Source organism: Vanessa tameamea, chromosome 24, assembly GCF_037043105.1.
Source record: "Vanessa tameamea isolate UH-Manoa-2023 chromosome 24, ilVanTame1 primary haplotype, whole genome shotgun sequence".
NCBI classification, from domain to species: Eukaryota; Metazoa; Arthropoda; class Insecta; order Lepidoptera; family Nymphalidae; genus Vanessa; species Vanessa tameamea.
In genome coordinates this window covers 2,505,165-2,523,966 of record NC_087332.1, presented here as the reverse complement: position 1 = coordinate 2,523,966, position 18,802 = coordinate 2,505,165, and the positions used below count along the sequence as shown (strand labels likewise).

General features: G+C 31.6%; 1 protein-coding gene across 4 annotated transcripts in view; it reads right to left on the bottom strand.

Moving 5' to 3' along the window:
* LOC113398119 (C-terminal-binding protein) overlaps nt 1-18,617 on the bottom strand; it is an 83,345-nt gene extending 64,728 nt beyond the window's left edge. For 3 of the 4 annotated variants that reach the window (XM_064218804.1, XM_064218809.1, XM_064218803.1), the window contains exon 1: nt 18,340-18,617. The gene's annotated coding sequence lies outside the window, so the exon portion shown is untranslated. Of the gene's footprint in view, nt 1-1,100; nt 1,147-18,339 lie in introns of all 4 variants that reach the window. The other variant, XM_064218805.1, reaches the window with a different exon arrangement.
* Between the last annotated feature and the right edge of the window lie 185 nt (nt 18,618-18,802).

Genomic DNA, 18,802 nt, shown 5'->3' with positions numbered 1-18,802 from the left:
GTTAAACTCGCTTTTAATTTAAACTATGAAGTATATACATAATAACGAACAATGTATTTAACATAACGAGTGAATCAATTACTAACTTCAAACCAACAAAATATATTATATGTATAAGAAATTTTATACATCAATTAAAAGATAAATGTTTACAAAACAAATCAATATTAATCTTCGCCCGATACTCCCATATATTTTAGTTATACTGGCGACCCGCCCTTACTTCGTAAATGGTTTCAAATCGTTCCATTTACATCTAAATACTACGCATTTATTTCTATTGTAAAGCTGAACTTTATTAATAAACATAGACAGTGTAAATGTATATGGATCATTACTTATACATTGACAGTGTAAATTATATTGAGGATATACGTGAAATAAGTTCATTTGTGTGACGTTGATTACATTTATTTCGGTTAACGTTCCCAAAATAACTTATAAAAATGAATGTTAACCTACACCATACATAGTATTTCCGCTTCTCTAATCACGATGCAATTCCACTGTCGCCTAATAAATCAGAGCGGGACGAGACGCTGTTCTGTTTGATCTGTGAGACACTTTTCTCTGCAAACACAGGGAACCGCGGGTGTGAGGTTTACGCGCGGTTTATTATTGGCCTCTTAACCATTATCTATACCATCAGTGGGCATTAAGATATGTGATAGAGCTTTGTGCAAGCCCGTCTGGGTTGCTACCCCATATTCTCCCTCATCACATATGCTACCGCAAACCAGCAATACTCAGTATTTTTGGTTTCCGGTTTGAACGGTGAGCGAGGCAATGTAATTAGCACAAGGTGTCCCTTGTGCATAACATCTTAGTTTTCAAGTTTGATGACGCATTGGTGTTGTAAGGGATGGTTTTTATTACTTACCATCAGGTCGCCTATTTGCCCATCGGCGAAACTATTTAATATAAAATTATTTTTACGAGACCGGTAATATGATTTAAAAAATAATTTAATCAGTTTAAAAGAATGGACCCATCAAACACGACTATTTCAAAAGAACGTGTTTATACACAAAATATATTTTTTCCATGAAAATAAATATCGCGGGCACAATTCATTAACGTGAAAGCCGAAAATGACTCACCGGCCGCCGCGGCGACAGGGTGTTGCTATGCTTTTAATTGCTTTATCTGAAAATGAAATATAACAATTAAATATTGAGCATAGTCGAAAAAAATAATAAGAATAAATTGAGCCATTTACATTACACGTGTCGCTCCAGTTGAGCCTTCTAAGTAAAACAGTTCCGGACAAAGATGCGTTTGGATAATTTGATTAAACATTTACCTACACAACAAATATTGTGAGTTTCATTAACTATAAATTTGAAATTTAATTTTATCTGATCGTCTTTCAGAATAAATAAATAATGATTGTGAATTAGAAACTTAATAATACGTTAATTCTTATTATATACATATGTTATATTGGGCACTGATAGGGATAGGTTTTTTTTCTACTATATTTAGGAAACACCAAAGAACAAAGACGTTTAAATACATCAAGCTAAACTTGTGTTTTACGACATTATACAAAGTTATAAGCTGGCCGCACCGGCAAAGTTCTAAAACTCATTACTCACCCTTAAAGTTAAAAAACCAAAAATCCTTTCTTAGCGAACGTCAAACGATAATGATAAATAGATATTAAATATTTCATTATACTACCATTACTCAGCAGTTTTAATATGGTCAAGTTTATTTTTTCATTACATCTAATATTACAAGTTATCAATGAAAACATAACCGCCAATCGAAACCCCAAACACATTTAAACTGTAAAAATAACAAAGCAACGTAAGAAACAACAGCAGTTTGCAAAGATGTATTCGGCAAAGATGTATACACCCAAAGTCGATATTAATCGTAAAGCGTGAGCCCGGCGACAGCTAGGTCGCGCTGGGTTACGCAGACAGGCCGGTGACCTTGGCGCCACCCTACACCCCAGCCTCCCTGCCCTGCCGAGATGTGAGTCGACTTCTGAGCGTTCCTACATAGCTATCTATCCAAGTGTGCTTCGAATTCTTTATGGAACTTTTTTCGTGTTCGCTCTACGTAGTAATCCAGTTACAAAGTGAACGTGTTCGCTAAGTTTACTTTGTGAATAATTCAAGTAAACATTTAATTAGAACAGTAAATTGCTGCGTTTATGGGCGGTCCAAGTTTATATACAGGGAATGGTCACACCAATTTAATGACAAATAAGTTATAAATTGCAATATATTTTGATATCTTGAGGACTGTCACAATTATCCCATTCCAACCACAAGAGAACAAAAGCCAAATTTTAAACAACAATTGACATCGAATTGACGCGATATCATTGGTTGAGAGCTTGGATAATCTATGACATTCATTATGGATTTGCGAATAAAATGCTAAAAAGCTGCTATCGGAATTTTGGAAGTAAAATTAAAGTAAGTATAAGTAGTTAAGTGGTATATTATAAATAAAGACATAATAATCAACAACTGTTCGTAGTAGCGTTCAATTTAAACCGAGCTATTAGCAATTTGCGTAGAAATCTTAATATAAGGTTTGTTGATCTTTTTCTGTCTTCGATTGGAATAAACTATAGAAAATGTTTATGCGATGCAATTTATAAAGAGTGGAAACAAACTATAACATTTTGACGATAACACAATAAACATGATTATTAAACATAAATGTCACGTGAAAACGATTATATACAATAAATACATCGTAGATTTCCCCTTCACGTGAATAAATATGCGCTTCGATTTGATTCGAACATAAATATCGTACTCAATGTTCAAAGCCGATACATAAATTATGTAGACGGCAATGTGCAAATTGCATTTATATTTATTTATTGAAAGACTCTTGAATTCATGACAGACAAACAACATTATGACATAAACGAGTAATATTTAACGCTTTCACATACAATGGTATTGACTACCGATGGATTTTCACGAGAAATCTCAGGAGAGAATACTAATTTATAGACGTTGGAAGCCCGTCGCAATTTTATTGCATTCAATCGTTCAAAGAGGTGACTAAGAATAAAAATTGTAGATAAAAACGTGACTTGAAACGTCTATGCGGAATATCCGCTTTTATACATAAAGTGACATAGGTAAATATAATCACGTATATAACGTATCTAGATCAATTGCGTCGGTATGCAAACGTTGTGATTCATTCAAGCACTTCACATTCTTATTGCATCATACTTTATAAAAAGCCGGAGAAAAGTTTAAAATACGTAACGCTTATAAAACGCGTAAATATACGTTTTTTTTACTTATACTATATAGTGCCTAAACGTAGACACTAAGTATGTGATCCTCCTGTCTATACACTGTGTCCGTTAAGGTAACAAACACTACACTAATTTTATATTTATAATAAGAAAAGGGAAGAGAATAATAATTAAACTGTATTCGTTGTTGCTACATTAAAATATGATGTAGACTGCCTTATTTGACAATTATGAAACATAGAAAATACTTTATCTTTATGTATTATACTTAATTAAGGATATATTTTTATTCCAATGCCACACCTACAATCAGTTTCCGAGCTAATCGAATAGCCGATCATCTAATACTGTCAACGTTAACGTAATCAAACCTTATTTTTTATCGAATCTGAGCTCCTGGCATATCTTAAAGTCACAAAAGATTTATAACTATGTTTCTTACATACATAAAATAATGTTTACTTTGATTTACTGATGAATTTAATTTTATTATATGAATTATTTTGACAACTGTCTACGGTTCGGTTTTTTATTCATTCAGTTAGCTAAATTACTATAGGCGAATTACTTTTAAAGATTAATTGGTTAATTCGTTACTTTGAAGTTGATTAAAGAAATAACTAGGAGTAACATACCAATTCGTTGCTCTGTCTCTTTCTAGCCTAATAAGTCATCGTTTATATCGGACAGTGACAAACGGTTGTTTAACAAAACAGATGTTTCGCCTTTTTTAATTGACGTTTAAGCGGAACGTTCTGACTCAACCTCGTGCGGATATAATTAAAGTTTTTGATGATTTTTTGTGATACAAACTTTTGTCAATTTAGTATGAAGCTAAATCGGATCCTTATCATGCACGAATATACAGTTTTGAACTAAATATGCTGACCGAAATATATATTGACTATGTTGTTTATTAATACCATAAGTAGGCGAAGGGGCAAATGGGTAATTTGATAGTAAATTGTTATAGACATTGGAGCAGAAAGAAATTGTCAACATTCCTTACTTCGCCAATGCGCCACCAATCTTGGGAAGATGTCATGTCCCTTAAGTCTGTATCAGGTACCAAGTATTAATTATGAAACAGAATACATATAATCAAAGACTAGGGTTCTTATAATAGTAGTAGTAATATTTTATCATATAAAACAAATAAGGTTTCTAAAGTTGTTTGTAGCCATACAAAATTCCATAACCTAACAATTTTTTGTTCAATTATAAATAATAAACTATTTATTCATCCTGCAAGTGGAATCATTGAATAAACAAACAATATGTACTAATAATGGAAGTTTTTAAGAAATTCACAGAAGATGCTAATTACCCTACCAGCCGGCTGGGTCGTGGATGAGTTTTTTTTCCTTTAATCGACATTGACAAGCCGGTCGGGTGCCACCTGGCGCGGAAACCAGTTCTCGAAACGATCGCTGTACTAGATAATGCTATTTCACAACTCTCTTAAAACTAATTCTTTAGGTATACATTTTCGTGTACCCTCTCAAAACGTTTTTCAATATAAAACATAGCTTAAAAGAACTATTTAAATTAATAACATAATTAGCTTAAATATATTAATAAATAAACATAACTAATACAAAATAAATGAAGTCGGTAAAGTATAAAGCGTAGAACTGTAGTATTTAACATAAGACGGAATTGAAATAGTGACAACCCTGTCAGTGCAATGAATGCCCTTAAAGCTACACTTCTAGGTGCGCAGAGCCGGAGGCGCGTCAGCAACTTTTTGCCAACTCCGCACAATCCTCACATAAAGGGAACGCCGACGATGTTACTTTTCCATTTATTGCACAACCGTTTCGCATTTCTTTCGACGTTCTGGGAAACTTTATCATGTGAAAGTATTTAAATTGCAAAATATAGTTAGTGATAACATACGTTTGCTTGTAATTTATTACATTAATTAGCCTATATGATCATATTTCATTAACATAACTCATATAATTGTGAAGATTTGACAGTAAATAAATTTAAAAATATATTATTAAGTATATAACCAAAACTCATTAGATGGATGTGGAAAACAACAAAAAAAAGCTATTACAATCGTATTTGTTTATTTATCATTCACATTTACAAACAATTGAATCCACCCAACAGTCATTAAATAACAATTTCCCAAACCACACGGATGGAGAAATGTCCCACGACATCAGAATACATTAATAACGTTTGCGTCAGACGATTATATCTGTTCAGTGCTTAGGAAAAAAAATAATGACCCGTACGGTCACTGTGCCGCGAAATATCACTTGCCACGCATATCTGACACGTGCAGACTTTTAATACGATACTAAAAGTGGATCAGGAAATATTTTGACTACATATCATATATAAAGCTCATAATCCAGTGCTAAATATTATTTATGTACTAGACTATTTTTATTATTTTGTCCTAGGAAGCCACATGAACACATTCTTTGACAATTCAATTTAAAACTTATGATTAACATAGGCGAACTCAACATGCAGGTCTTATAAAATGTTTAAAATTAAATTAAACTATGAGGATATTTTTTTACCTTAAACAAATGACAATTTATTTTAAGACTATCTTGATTGGTGATTGGATTTTGAAAAGATCAACGAACAAAAATCACAAAATTCGACTACTTATCTCGTTACACGTGTAACTATCGCATATGTTTGATATATTTTTACATAACAAGTCCTGAGAAATGCTATCGGAAATGTGATCCGATTTAATATGTCATACCATACTTAAATAGTTTCATATGAAGTTTACCAAATATATACATTAATACATTAACTTAAAATATAGATAACAATAAACGCGTTAAAGTTATTCCGTGCTACAGATTAGATAGTAGTATTTCTTGTTGACGAAACGCGGCTTCTTTAACGTTACTGATATAACATTTCTTTCGAGCTTAATTTTTATCGCTGAACCAGTATTTTTAGAAGTATGAATAAAGATAACCTCGTTGACATTAATCAACGTGGATGACGAACGATTCCGGACAAAGTAATTCCAAATAACATAAACACAATTTAAAGGAACAATCATATTTATTTATTTTTTCGTTATATTAAGTAAATAGATGTTGTCGAGAACAAATGACAATTATAATGATAACAGAAAACTCGCAGTTGTACAAAATTGATTCACCGGCGCGGCGAAGTTAAAACGAAAACATCGGCATCCATTCGTGTCGGAAACAACACAAAAGGAGCAAACTATGAGGGCTCGAGGCCCGTACACGATGAAAATAAAAATTCAAACAGTTTCAACTGCTCCCAGACGAATCGTGCCCAACTTTGTGTCGACTAAGTAATTGCCTTTTACAGTTTTGTCGCAGTAAGTTCCGAGCTGACTCATCCTACGTCCGCAATAAAGAATGCCTCGTGTATTTAGAAAGTTAGAAAATCGAGCGTCGATCGTAATTTATACGAGGCTTAGTATGATCATTCTGTATAAATGACGCAAATAGGCAGATGTGTCCTTAATTTCGACGCGTTTAATGAAACACTGGATATATTATAAATATTCAACGATTTTTAATCGTTCAACCTGTTATGCCTGGCAACCTTAAATTTAAGTCGTCACGCACTTGCGAATAACATTAAGGTATGTGTCACGTCACATCGATAAGGTTTATCATTTATCGTTATCTCTAGCCACTATATGAGCATTTTGAAATTAATATTATTCAAACCAAAGTAACAATATATCTCAAACTATAATATCACGTTATGGCATAAATCTAGTTTCCGCAGTGACGTTAAAAACCTAGTTCAGTGGTGCCGCGTCGACTCACGTCCTGGTGTGTCGCTGACACACCACTCTCAGTAAAAACAACGTGCCTCCACAATACTACAATAGGTGGCTGAGCTGAGCGGTTTCCTCTCCCCCCTCCACCTCCCCTCGCTCCCCTCTCGGCAAACCTACTCAGCTCCCCACGGCCGCCACTTACGTGACTCAGCACCAAGCTTTATATCAAATTCGACGTCGTGCGACTTTAGTGACTTGTTTTTCGTTGTAACGTAGTTTTTTCTAGTAATAAAACATTTCGTATTAGCGCTATCGCCAATGATAAAGGTGAGCAACTGAGAATAAGTTATAGACTTCTCCTTTCTCTTAATAAAAGTTCAAGTAAAGAATACGCGGTGTACGAGAAAGTTCGTCGAGTTTCCGAGACCTATTTAAGAGTTTCACCTACAAGGTTAAAGTTGACTTCTAATATTACATAGACGAACCGCGGAAGTTGAACAATATTATACATATAATTAAATCATACCGATCATACTTTATATTATAAAGTGTTATGTATAAAAGTATGCGATTTAGGCGTAACAAAAAATGACCGAAAGGTTATTAACCCTATAGGTCGTGTATGCTATTATATATATCGGCGGCTGTTTCCGATACAAAACGAAATCCAATTAGCCATCCCATCCCGCTGGCTTTCATTAACAGGCTGAATAAGCTGAAACCGTGAAATACCTTTGCCGGGAGAACGGCCTCAGCGAGGAGACGAAGACAGCGTCCATTAAATACCAAACGACTCCACATCGTATAATACGTGATTAATTACATCAAGTGTGCAATAAAACTCTTACGTCTATGGTAAAAATTGTTGCCAACTGGATATATTACTGGTTAATAGGATGTCTTTCTTAATTTATTGCCTATAAACTAGTAAACGATTAAGCACAACTTTACTGAGTTCATATAATTTATTAATTAAAATTATTTAAATAACAATTTCATTGATGAACCTTACGAATATTATTTATTAGGGTTGTTAGGTTTATCTTAACTAATATAATAAATACGAAAGTGAGTAAGTTTGTAGCGCTTTGACGGCGAAACTACTGAACTTATCATCATGAAATATTGGATCTACAGTGTCAGATATATAAAGAGGACATGAGCTACCTAATTCCTGACCCTCCCCCATAAACGGACGAAAACTTTTGCAACATAAAACAACAAGTGATTTTAAAATAAATATATGTTTTTTCATTTCGATTTCAATTGACTCTTCTTATTCATTGCTACTAAATTATTTATTAAGCAACAAAGTCGTTTATCTATAATTCGTTTTAAAATATCTCCTCTGTGCTTATATCACACATTGACAATTGCATTACGGAAAATGAAATAAGTTGAAAATTTATTGATTGCGCATTATAGAAATAAGATAGTATTATGTTATGAGCTTGTAAAATCGAGTTACATATTGTTTATCAATACGAGACTTACAAATAAACAGATGAAATTATCAAATGGATAATTTGTGTTTATATAACATTGGAGAACGTATATTATTATTATTATTATTCGTTCGAAACTGCACGTGCGATAACCGCCTACAATGGAAATTTAAATTTTATTTCGGACATCAGTCATTTACATTCAAAAAGAGATACACGCGTGCTCCGATATCTGACAGTGAAGCAAAAGTTTCCATACATTTTGCGAGCAAACGTAAACAAGCTTTGTGTCTTTTAACATAACAACGACAGAGTTCATTAACTTGTTTTCCTCGAAGGTTAGTTTTTTACTAGTTACCAATAAATACAACGCATAATTGAATATTTAAAACATTATTTTATTTAAGCAAACATGTCTACGAGGGTTTCTAGCAAAAAATTCATTACGTATGTTAAGCCAACGCAACGTATATTTTTAGATAACCTTAAATATTGCAGCACTCGACGCCTCCACGATCGGTAGATTGAGACACGCTGAATATAACACAACGGTATTTTGATAATGGTTATCATTGAGACGTATGTCTAGGATTTTTTTTGACAAGGTATATTAAATGCTTACCATGATAACAAGAGTATAATAAGAATATATTCTGTAATAACGAATTCGAAACGAACAGTATAACCTATCAACAAAGTATTTCATAATAGATTTTTTAACAATGATGTTATAAATTTAACAAACATAATATTATCTTTAAATAATTACAGTATTAACGTTACATCTATTATCGTACTTTTGTATTATTACTAGAACAAGCAGACGTTTACTTTGTATATACAATATACAAAGTAAAGTATGTGTGTATATATATACTAATTGTAGTGGCGATCGATTAACTGTTTAGAAATTGAGCTCTGCGGTGCTATACACAACAAAGCGGATACTTTAAAAACACCCGCGTAAAAAAACACATATGTTCAAACTTATAATTATTCAAACGGTGATCGATGTTTCTAATACGGGTTATAATAACATCAATTTTGAAATTATATAAAAAATGAAATTAAGTAAAACATTCCACAACTACTAACAGAATTTAAATAATAGTAAAATCATAATATCTTAATATTCATGAAACACAGCTCAACTAACTTCGACACGTTTACGCCAACTTCAACATACAAATCAAACTAACCGTACAGACCCCACCCTTTAATAAGCGAGTTAGCGAAGGGGACAAAACAAGGTCGTATCTCGAATCTTGAGGAAGGTGTCCCACTGTCAGCGTTCCTCGAGGGACTTGAACCCTGCTCTACTCCCTCTCAAACATCCTTTGTGCTGAAATCACATTTATCATTGTTCGATCTCTCTTTGTACTATGTAATATGACGACACACACGTGATTGCATTCCGAAACTTCGAAAATGCGCAAGCAATACTATGTTTTACGATACTGCTCGTAGATAACACGTTGTTGTGTACGTATTTGCGTTAGAAAATGTATTTTATCAATTCAAACGTGAATCGCGGAACAATAACAGTTGTGTTTTATTACACGATTTCGCAGCCACTGTCGCCATTTATTAGCGAGCTATAGCTCGGCTTGGATGTCCGTCGGTGAACAAATCTGCTTATTAAGCTATGAGAGCATATCATTTTTTAAATGAAAAAACTTTGGACGTCTTCTTTTAAACTGAAAAATAAGTTCACATAAACTAATATTAAGAATTTTAGTTTAATTTATTAAGAAGTTCATATTAATAGTTATATAATATAGATGGAAAAATATAATTTAATCAGTAAAAAGAAGACTTTTTTGATTCTCGGAGGAATCAACATGTGTTCGGATCGGTACAACTATTAAGTTTAATTTAGTAAAGTAAATTGATGAGCTATTTTGAATAAAGAACATTTTAATATACAGATTAACAATATACATTATCTATAACAACACAAATCTTATTAATCAGACCTACATGTTAAACATATAAAGATGTCATCGATTATTACTGAGCAAATAAACACTTCGTATTAATAGATTTACAACCTAACTAAAGATTAAACCGACGCGTCAAACGGTTACCGACGTTTTAAACATACAATGAATAATTAATCGAGAACATAAATAATAAACTATGTAAGTTTCCATATGAATGAACTTAGACGTGGATCAGGATTCAGGTCAAATACACGTAATTCAAATCACTGATCTTTCGAATACAAATAAACATAAACGAGCAGTCCCGTTAAATCTTTATTAAAATTATAGATGGACAATAAAAGTAGACGGCAAATAAAGAGCCGAAACGCAACCATCCGTCCCGATGTTACAAATGATGTCAATTAAGTTGACATACTTATAGTCGCCGCATCGCAGAACCGCTATAAATAACTTTCTTTTGACATCTTCATTCGGTTACTACAATTCGGTAAAGATTTTTGTTCATAAATATGCCTACTTAATTTGATATCTTTGTTTAGGATTAAACTTTTATACTAAATTTCCCTTGGTAGGGCTTTAGCGAGCGAGTCAGGGTAATAACCACCCACTCTAAACAGCTGTACTTAGTGTTATTGTGTTGAGGTTTTGTGTAAAATAGAGCGAGTCAGTGTAATACTAGACAGTTTAATCTATTATAAATAATGTACAAAACAAAAAATATATTTCTAGCAATAGTTACAAGTTCAAAGTGGTAGTATTTTAATATCGACGATTCAAAAACGCTTCGTTGTGAAGTTTGCTTGAATAAATAAAATTTGATTTAATTTGAATAACAATTCAGAAATTGCTTTGTTCTATAACCGATTAAAACGTAATCATACAATTCGTCTTGTTGAGATTTCGTTTGAGCGAAATCTCAAAAGAATCAATCTTCAATCTTGAGGACGTCCGTATGTCATACAATGCCCGATAAAACGCACATTTCCACTGAGAAAGTTTTATCAAAAGAATAAGACTTGTAAATGACAACAGAACTTTGCGACATATGCGCAATCGTTGTACACTTTTTATTTACTTATTTTTTTTACAACTCGTATATTCATTCTCTACTATTTAAAAATTGTTTAAATTGCATAATCTTTATACGTATATTATACTAGATGTGACGAAAATCCTTCAAGAACTTACGTAAAACCCTTCATCTACAACTTCACCCCTTTAAAGGGTTAACAAAAAAAAAGTAGCCAGACAATAAAGGGGTTCAAGCTTGCTTCGTACCAAATTACATCAACATTGATACAGTGGCTCACCCGTGAAAGCGTAACAGGCGTACAAAGTTACGTTTGCATTTAAAATGTCACTATGTTAAAAAAATGTTTACTACTATGTTAACGTCACTTTCCATGAAAAGTTTTTCTTTATTTTATTATCATAGTTAGGCAGACTGACAAATGTGACACCAGTGGCCATCGCTTATAGACTTTGGCACTATGAAAATATTAACCTTAAACTACATTGTACCGCTAATGCGCTACCCTTACCCTTCAAACCGAAACTCAATAATACTAAGTACTTGGCATTGGGTTATACCTATCCAGAAGACCTTAAAGACTAGGTAAATATTCGAACGGTTAATTCATATCAAAATGAAGTTTTCAATTTTATTTAATAAGCCAATTAATATTAACGATAACTTGGACAAAATCAATACGACATAATTTCTATAATAATACGCAAAGCCGCTTGGTAATTACAAATTTAATAGGTAGGTCAATGGGGGAGTCCACCCAACATCGGCGAGATGAAGTGCCGGGGAGACTGGCCCGCTGTACAATAGAGCTTTACGTAACTCGAATTATATAGCTTTCGATAATGTTATTGAACGACCGTACTTGAATGCGATTTCGATATGGAGAGTTTGTGTTCATTCATTTCAAGATAATATTTGTACATTATATGGATTTAATCTCGATTTATATATTTGTTAATATGTTCAATCATATAGTTTGTAATTAATTTTTGCGATAAAAGAAACAAGTTTAATATCAATAATTGTGACATTATTTTGGTTAAGCGTAATTTAAAAAAAACTATATTCGTTTTTATGTGATCGATTTCTTTAAAATACTACCCGCAGCTTTATAAAGCGAGAATTCTTTAACAACAATTAAAATTTACTTTTTTTTTTCAACCATAGTAATTTACAATGGCCTATACATACATTGTAACGTATCTAGGTAAAATAATAGTCACAGTAGTGTATAGAGGCACCAGGGGAAAACGCTTTGCGTGACAGACGAGACTAATTTGCTTCGAACGAGTCCGTTGTCGAAAAAAAATTAACACGTTGATGTCTCTTGGCGCGCAATTTATGCGCATATATTACAACTTGGCAGTTTTGGATTAACGCGTGACAAAGAAAGTTTCGTTCAAATATACTTTTATATATGGGCCACGAGGCGCGACGTTTTGTATAAATTTATGTTTACGTTGTTTTTATTCATTAGAATTTATAGCTTTTTTTTTTAAACATTCTATTATTTATTCTTTTTTTTTAATTATTATTCATATATATATACTCTGTATACGAATAATACTCATGGTTAATGAATAATTGAAACGAAACATCAGCATCATCATTTTAAGACAGTATATTTTAACAAAAAACCTTTTGTAATACAACTATAGAACAAGGAAAATTTCATTTAAATGTTCATAAATAGCCCTCACTTAAAGCGTATCAACGGACAGGAAGCCGAAATGACAATGCATTTTATATCATGAAGCGTAACTTGAACAACACTGTGATCGATTGTTCCAGTATAGTTTTTATAACAAGAAGCATACGGTCATCTATCGTTAAGCATTTACGTAAAACGATAGGAGGAGACTTACAGATATTGACAACGTAGACAGTACTTCACATGTTGATTATCCGGGCGTAAATATATAAAAACAATAATAAATTCAAAACTTGGAATGTCGATGCGATTTAAACATAGTTTAACTTATTGATTAAATATAAATCGAAGAGCAGCTATTCAGACACCGAGTTTAAAGATAGAATTAAATAAACTTCGGCCTTTACGCGCAACATGGAAGAGGTACCATAAAACTTATCTTCAGCTTCCTAAAGTATTAATTTTTGCGTCAAACTCGAGCCCAACTTGTTTCTACTGAATTCGTTGTTTGATTAAAACTTTTCGTACCCCTTCCCTTTTACTTTACGATACCGAAGCCCCGTCAAAAACGGGTCAAGATTAATACAAAAAGACGGGCGTTTAAAATCCAATTACGTTCTTTTAAAGGTTTCCTCGTAAAAAAAGATACTTCAAAAAGATTTGTAATTAATCGAATACTTGATTGGCCTCCGTAGTATCAATGAAAACCTAATGCAGTTTAATTGAACACTCGTACAAAATTACGTTTCTTTTTGACTGCATAATTATGTTAAAAGAAAACTCTTGAACACTTTTGGAAGCGCTTCGTAGATCAAACCATATACATATATAACTGTAAACGGAAAACAACTACACCAATACAATTTCATATCAGTGAATTTTCTATAGGTTTTTTTTTCTACAAAAGAATAATCAAAGCCCATAGAGTATACATGTGAAATAAATCCATGTCCGTAAAGGCAACGCAATCGATAGCCGATCAAGCGGCAGAGCCGGTTGTCGTGCCAGTGTGTGCGTGTGAGCGGATGTGGTGTGCACACATCGTACTATTTGCTGAGATGTATCGACCGAAATGTATGGATGTGCCGGGTGGTGTGAAGCGTATTTTTACAGTGATAGATATCGTTGTGACATCAGCTCAAATAAATTATTCTTGTGTGTGTAAGTTATTTGCCAAAAATGTAGCACATTCTTAAAAATAATAGTATGAAGCCTTGGGTAACAAGTTCATACATAATATTGTCGAATGTATTAATAACGATGTCTTTTGTTTAACTAAAATAATAAAACTCTCCATATTTTTCAAATAATTTCGATAAATTTCGAATCCAAATCATTCCTTATTTAAAGTCTAAAAAACCTACATAAATAGTATTGCTAAGAACTAGTCGATAATTATTAGATACGCGCGTTTGATAATTTATATCAACGATATGTCTACAGCGGTCACGGTCGTTCGAATTTATGAACCGTTATGTATTTAAATTTAAAAATACATCGTACTATCTTTCGGTATCTGTCTAATCGAGAGATTATTTTATCATATTATAAAGATACTATTAAGATATCATAAAGAAAACTAGATCTATGCAATTATATTTAATTATTCGTTGAAATATTCCGCCCGGCAACGCAAATAAACCTTGAGCTTACGCAGAAAAACATACCACAGTTTCATCTCAATCAGGTAAATGGTATAGGAACATAGAGGACAAACTCACCCACAGATTCATTTAAATGTGTTTGATGTATTAATATTATTCAGAATGTACAATGACTTTAATAAATGTTAAAAACAACTCAATTCGCATTGTATATATTTGATAATTTATATGCGTTCACGTTTACCTCATGCTATGTATATACTAATACAAAGTTAGTATAATATTATATCTATACAAAGCGTCAACCCTACACAGCGAACTGAACAAGCTGTCCCTGTTATATCAAACTACATATACATACGCATTTCTTATGTACATACGACTGTTCTTCAGTCGCTATATAGTGTAGAGATAGGTCTAGGCGAGCCGCGTCTTTGTTTACGACATAGATCGTTACGAACACACTGTATAGCTAACATAGAATGTGTTATGCGAGAAATGGCATCATTATTTTCAAAACAACTATTTTTGACTTTACAAATAATCAATAATAACTTTTCTATTTTTTATTGGTCTGTTTCGGAATTTCCCCTCTATATCTATTTCCAATTATATACAAAGATATGTTTTTATATGATAAAATAATATAAAATATATTGAAAAAAGACATATCTCTACTCTCAAAGTTAAAATGTACCATTTATATAAATTAATTATTTATTAAGTATGTCTCTTTATAAACACTGATCTTAGTATATTGTATATATATATATAGTTAACATGATATAGTTTATAGGACAAATGTTATTCTTGACAGTATTACTTTATAAGGATATTTATACATAATAGCATGTTGTACATTATATTGTGTCAGGTTAGTTTACTGATAGAAAAACTAGTATTAAAGTAATATGTATTTGTTCAAATTTATAACTTCATCGAATAAGCCCAAATTTTGCGGTAGCCGAGTCACTTATAAAATTTCCTAGTAATAAATTAATATCACAAACTAATTAACGATACTTTTATTATAAAATAAATTTAAATACTTTTTATCGATTTTCTTTAAAACTATTTTAGTTTTGAAACGACTCTAAACTCTGTATCTAATGGCGGATTTGTCAATATTATGACAAAACGGCAGGCATCAAATTAATTAAACTCCGTTTTTGTTAACTAGACTTATCAATAATACGTAAAGTTTGGAACTTCGAACACAATTTGTGCCGAATATCAAACTGAAAATTTAAAGACGCGTTATACATTTTACAAACAAAAGTCATCGACACAAAAGAAAAAAAAAAAACAAGTCCAAAAATTTAGTATTGTTTTTAAATTTATATTCAATAGAAAAGTTTCAAATCGTTCTATACGGCATTGTTTCCAATCTCAAAGAAACTTCAATCAATTAACGAAACTCGGAAAGTATTCAAACAAGACTAAACCATACAATTCAAAACAAATACAAAAGCTAAATAGGTAAATAATGAAAAGCTTAACTTTCGAATGAAATCCATTCAAACTTTTTACCTAATTCGAAGTTAGTTCGTAGAGTCTCTACTAATTTAACTTTACCAAGGGACATCAGAAACAATGTTGATACTGTGACTGAGTAAAGTTATTCGTTTTATCATTAAATACTTACATATATCATTATTATCATTCAATCTTAATTAAATCAAGTCGGGACGGACTACGACGCGTAATCGTAGTCTTCCGTAGTAACATGTCAAGCATTGATAAATAACGTAAATGAAATCAATACTAAAAATGAGACATTTTCTTGTAATGCACAACTAGAAAAGATACTAAACCGCTTTACAATAAAATTTATACCAGGGGATACCGCGCGTGTTAGAGAAGGCAGTTTCGCTCGCTTTAAATTTAGATTATTGACAAACGTGAATCTCATTTTCTTGGGATATAACGTATCGAACATTTGAGTAATAATAATTTGTAGTACATACACGGAACAGCAGTAGTTACTCGTAAAATATTTAATTATTATCCATTTATGTTTTTAAGCAATCGACGAATAATACGATATATTTATTTATATGACATATTCAATTTGCACTCAACAACATAACCTCCGGGAATTAACTACTCCATAAATTATTCGGTTAAAAAAAATATAATTATATAAAACATAATCCAAAATTATATGTATTTTATTTTGAAAATAATAATAAAAATGCAAAGTGTTGTGTTGATATATATTAAATGATTCATAAATTTAAATTAATTTTGGAAAATGCCCTTGAATTTTAAATGATAAAAGCTACACTTTTGAAATTAATGTTTTTTGCTTATGTCATCAATATCAAAGCTCATTCATAATCAATTATGTGATAAAACATTTTTTATAATTAAGCCTGTCTCCCAGAGATAAGGAAATATTTGGTGCTAAAATTCAATGAATATTAATCCACAAATGGCCTCTGAAATTAATATTTATCATTTTACATCATTTTACAAATATCAAAAACATTTAAGATAATTTTACATATGTCAATAAATATTTTAATATAAAGCAGATGGGTCAAAAAATTAATATAATTATTTTATACTATTTTTAAAATTAATACAGTAGGTTGAAGTATCTAATCTATATACTTGATTGACAAAATCTTAACTAATTCATTGGTATTTAAAAATATCTAGATTTAGATCCATTGAAAATTTATATGAATACATATATATAATTGTAAATGATAATTCATTTAATTATCATTTTAAGTACATTACATTCACCCAAATAACCAATAAAATCAATATGCTTAAAAATATAATATACATTAAAACTTTCAAATAAAGGTTACTTTACAAGTCAGTCTTTACTACTTTTGAGTATCCAAGAAAAAAATATTTGTAGTAATGAAATATGTTATTCAAGAACAATATTATATAAATGTTTGGTACAATACACTTTGTCCCTTTTGTATTATAAAAAGTATTGATTTGAAGGTAAGTATTAAGATAAAAGTTAGTCATACAATGCCTTTATACAATGAACATACACACTGAAATACACTCTTTATTGTGTACAGCAAAAATGACAATTTTTAATTTTATAAGTGCACTTATATATTATTCATTTCATCTACCAAGATTACAAGCAATAAATTACGAAGCAAAACTTGTAAAAAAAAACTATTTATTATTAAGTAAAATTAAATTGGTGTTATAAATGCTAAAGTTTTACGTGTATTTAAAAATAATATATGAACGATTTAATAGTTTAAACTATTAAATAAAGCTAAAATAAATTTCTATACACATTTATTCGAAGTAACTAGAGAAATAGTAAATATATTCAACTGAAGGAATTACACTTTATTGTGCATCAACTTTCTATAACAAGTAGGTCAGCGTCCCGACGTCTATCAAGTTAACCGCGTGGATACCATCGTCACATCGAATAGTTAATTCTAGAACATATCTCATCAATTTGATAGCGCCTGGCAACTTATGACGCGGCTTACACATCGGCGAGTATAACGAAGCCGGGAGCCCTAGCACACTGCGCCACACATCTTAATACCAACTCGATGACGCTATCAGAATCTCCTATATTATGCCATAACAAAACTTTTCTAACTTTCTTGTCAACTTATTTAATACATGTGATAGAGTAACTTTGTAAAAGAATTATATATAAAACTTACCTATTTTACGCAGAATCCAACAACAAAGAGTAACCAGCCACGCGCTCCAATTACAGGGCACACACAAATCACGAAAGCACTTGGTACAGCAGCAAAATCGTATCACTTTTTTTGTCTTTTAAGCCTGCAGTCAGTTTAAGAAAGTAATTTATCGAAGTTTTTCAGTTTTTTCACGCAATAAACACTTAGCCGGGAAAGCAAACCCTGAATCACCGCCAGCTACGTACAAAATGGCGGATTCGCGTAATGAAAGTGACGCGGTGACGCGCCGACAAAAGCATAGACAATAAAAGCTTTCTCTGTCTATGGTAGGTAAATCATTTAAAATTAGAAATTTTATTTTAATTTATATATATAAACTAATTCCGCTAATATAAAATATAATTTATAAACATATTTAAATTTTCTAGTTGTTAAAAGATATTTAAAATATTCATAATATACATACCTCGTTCAATACAGA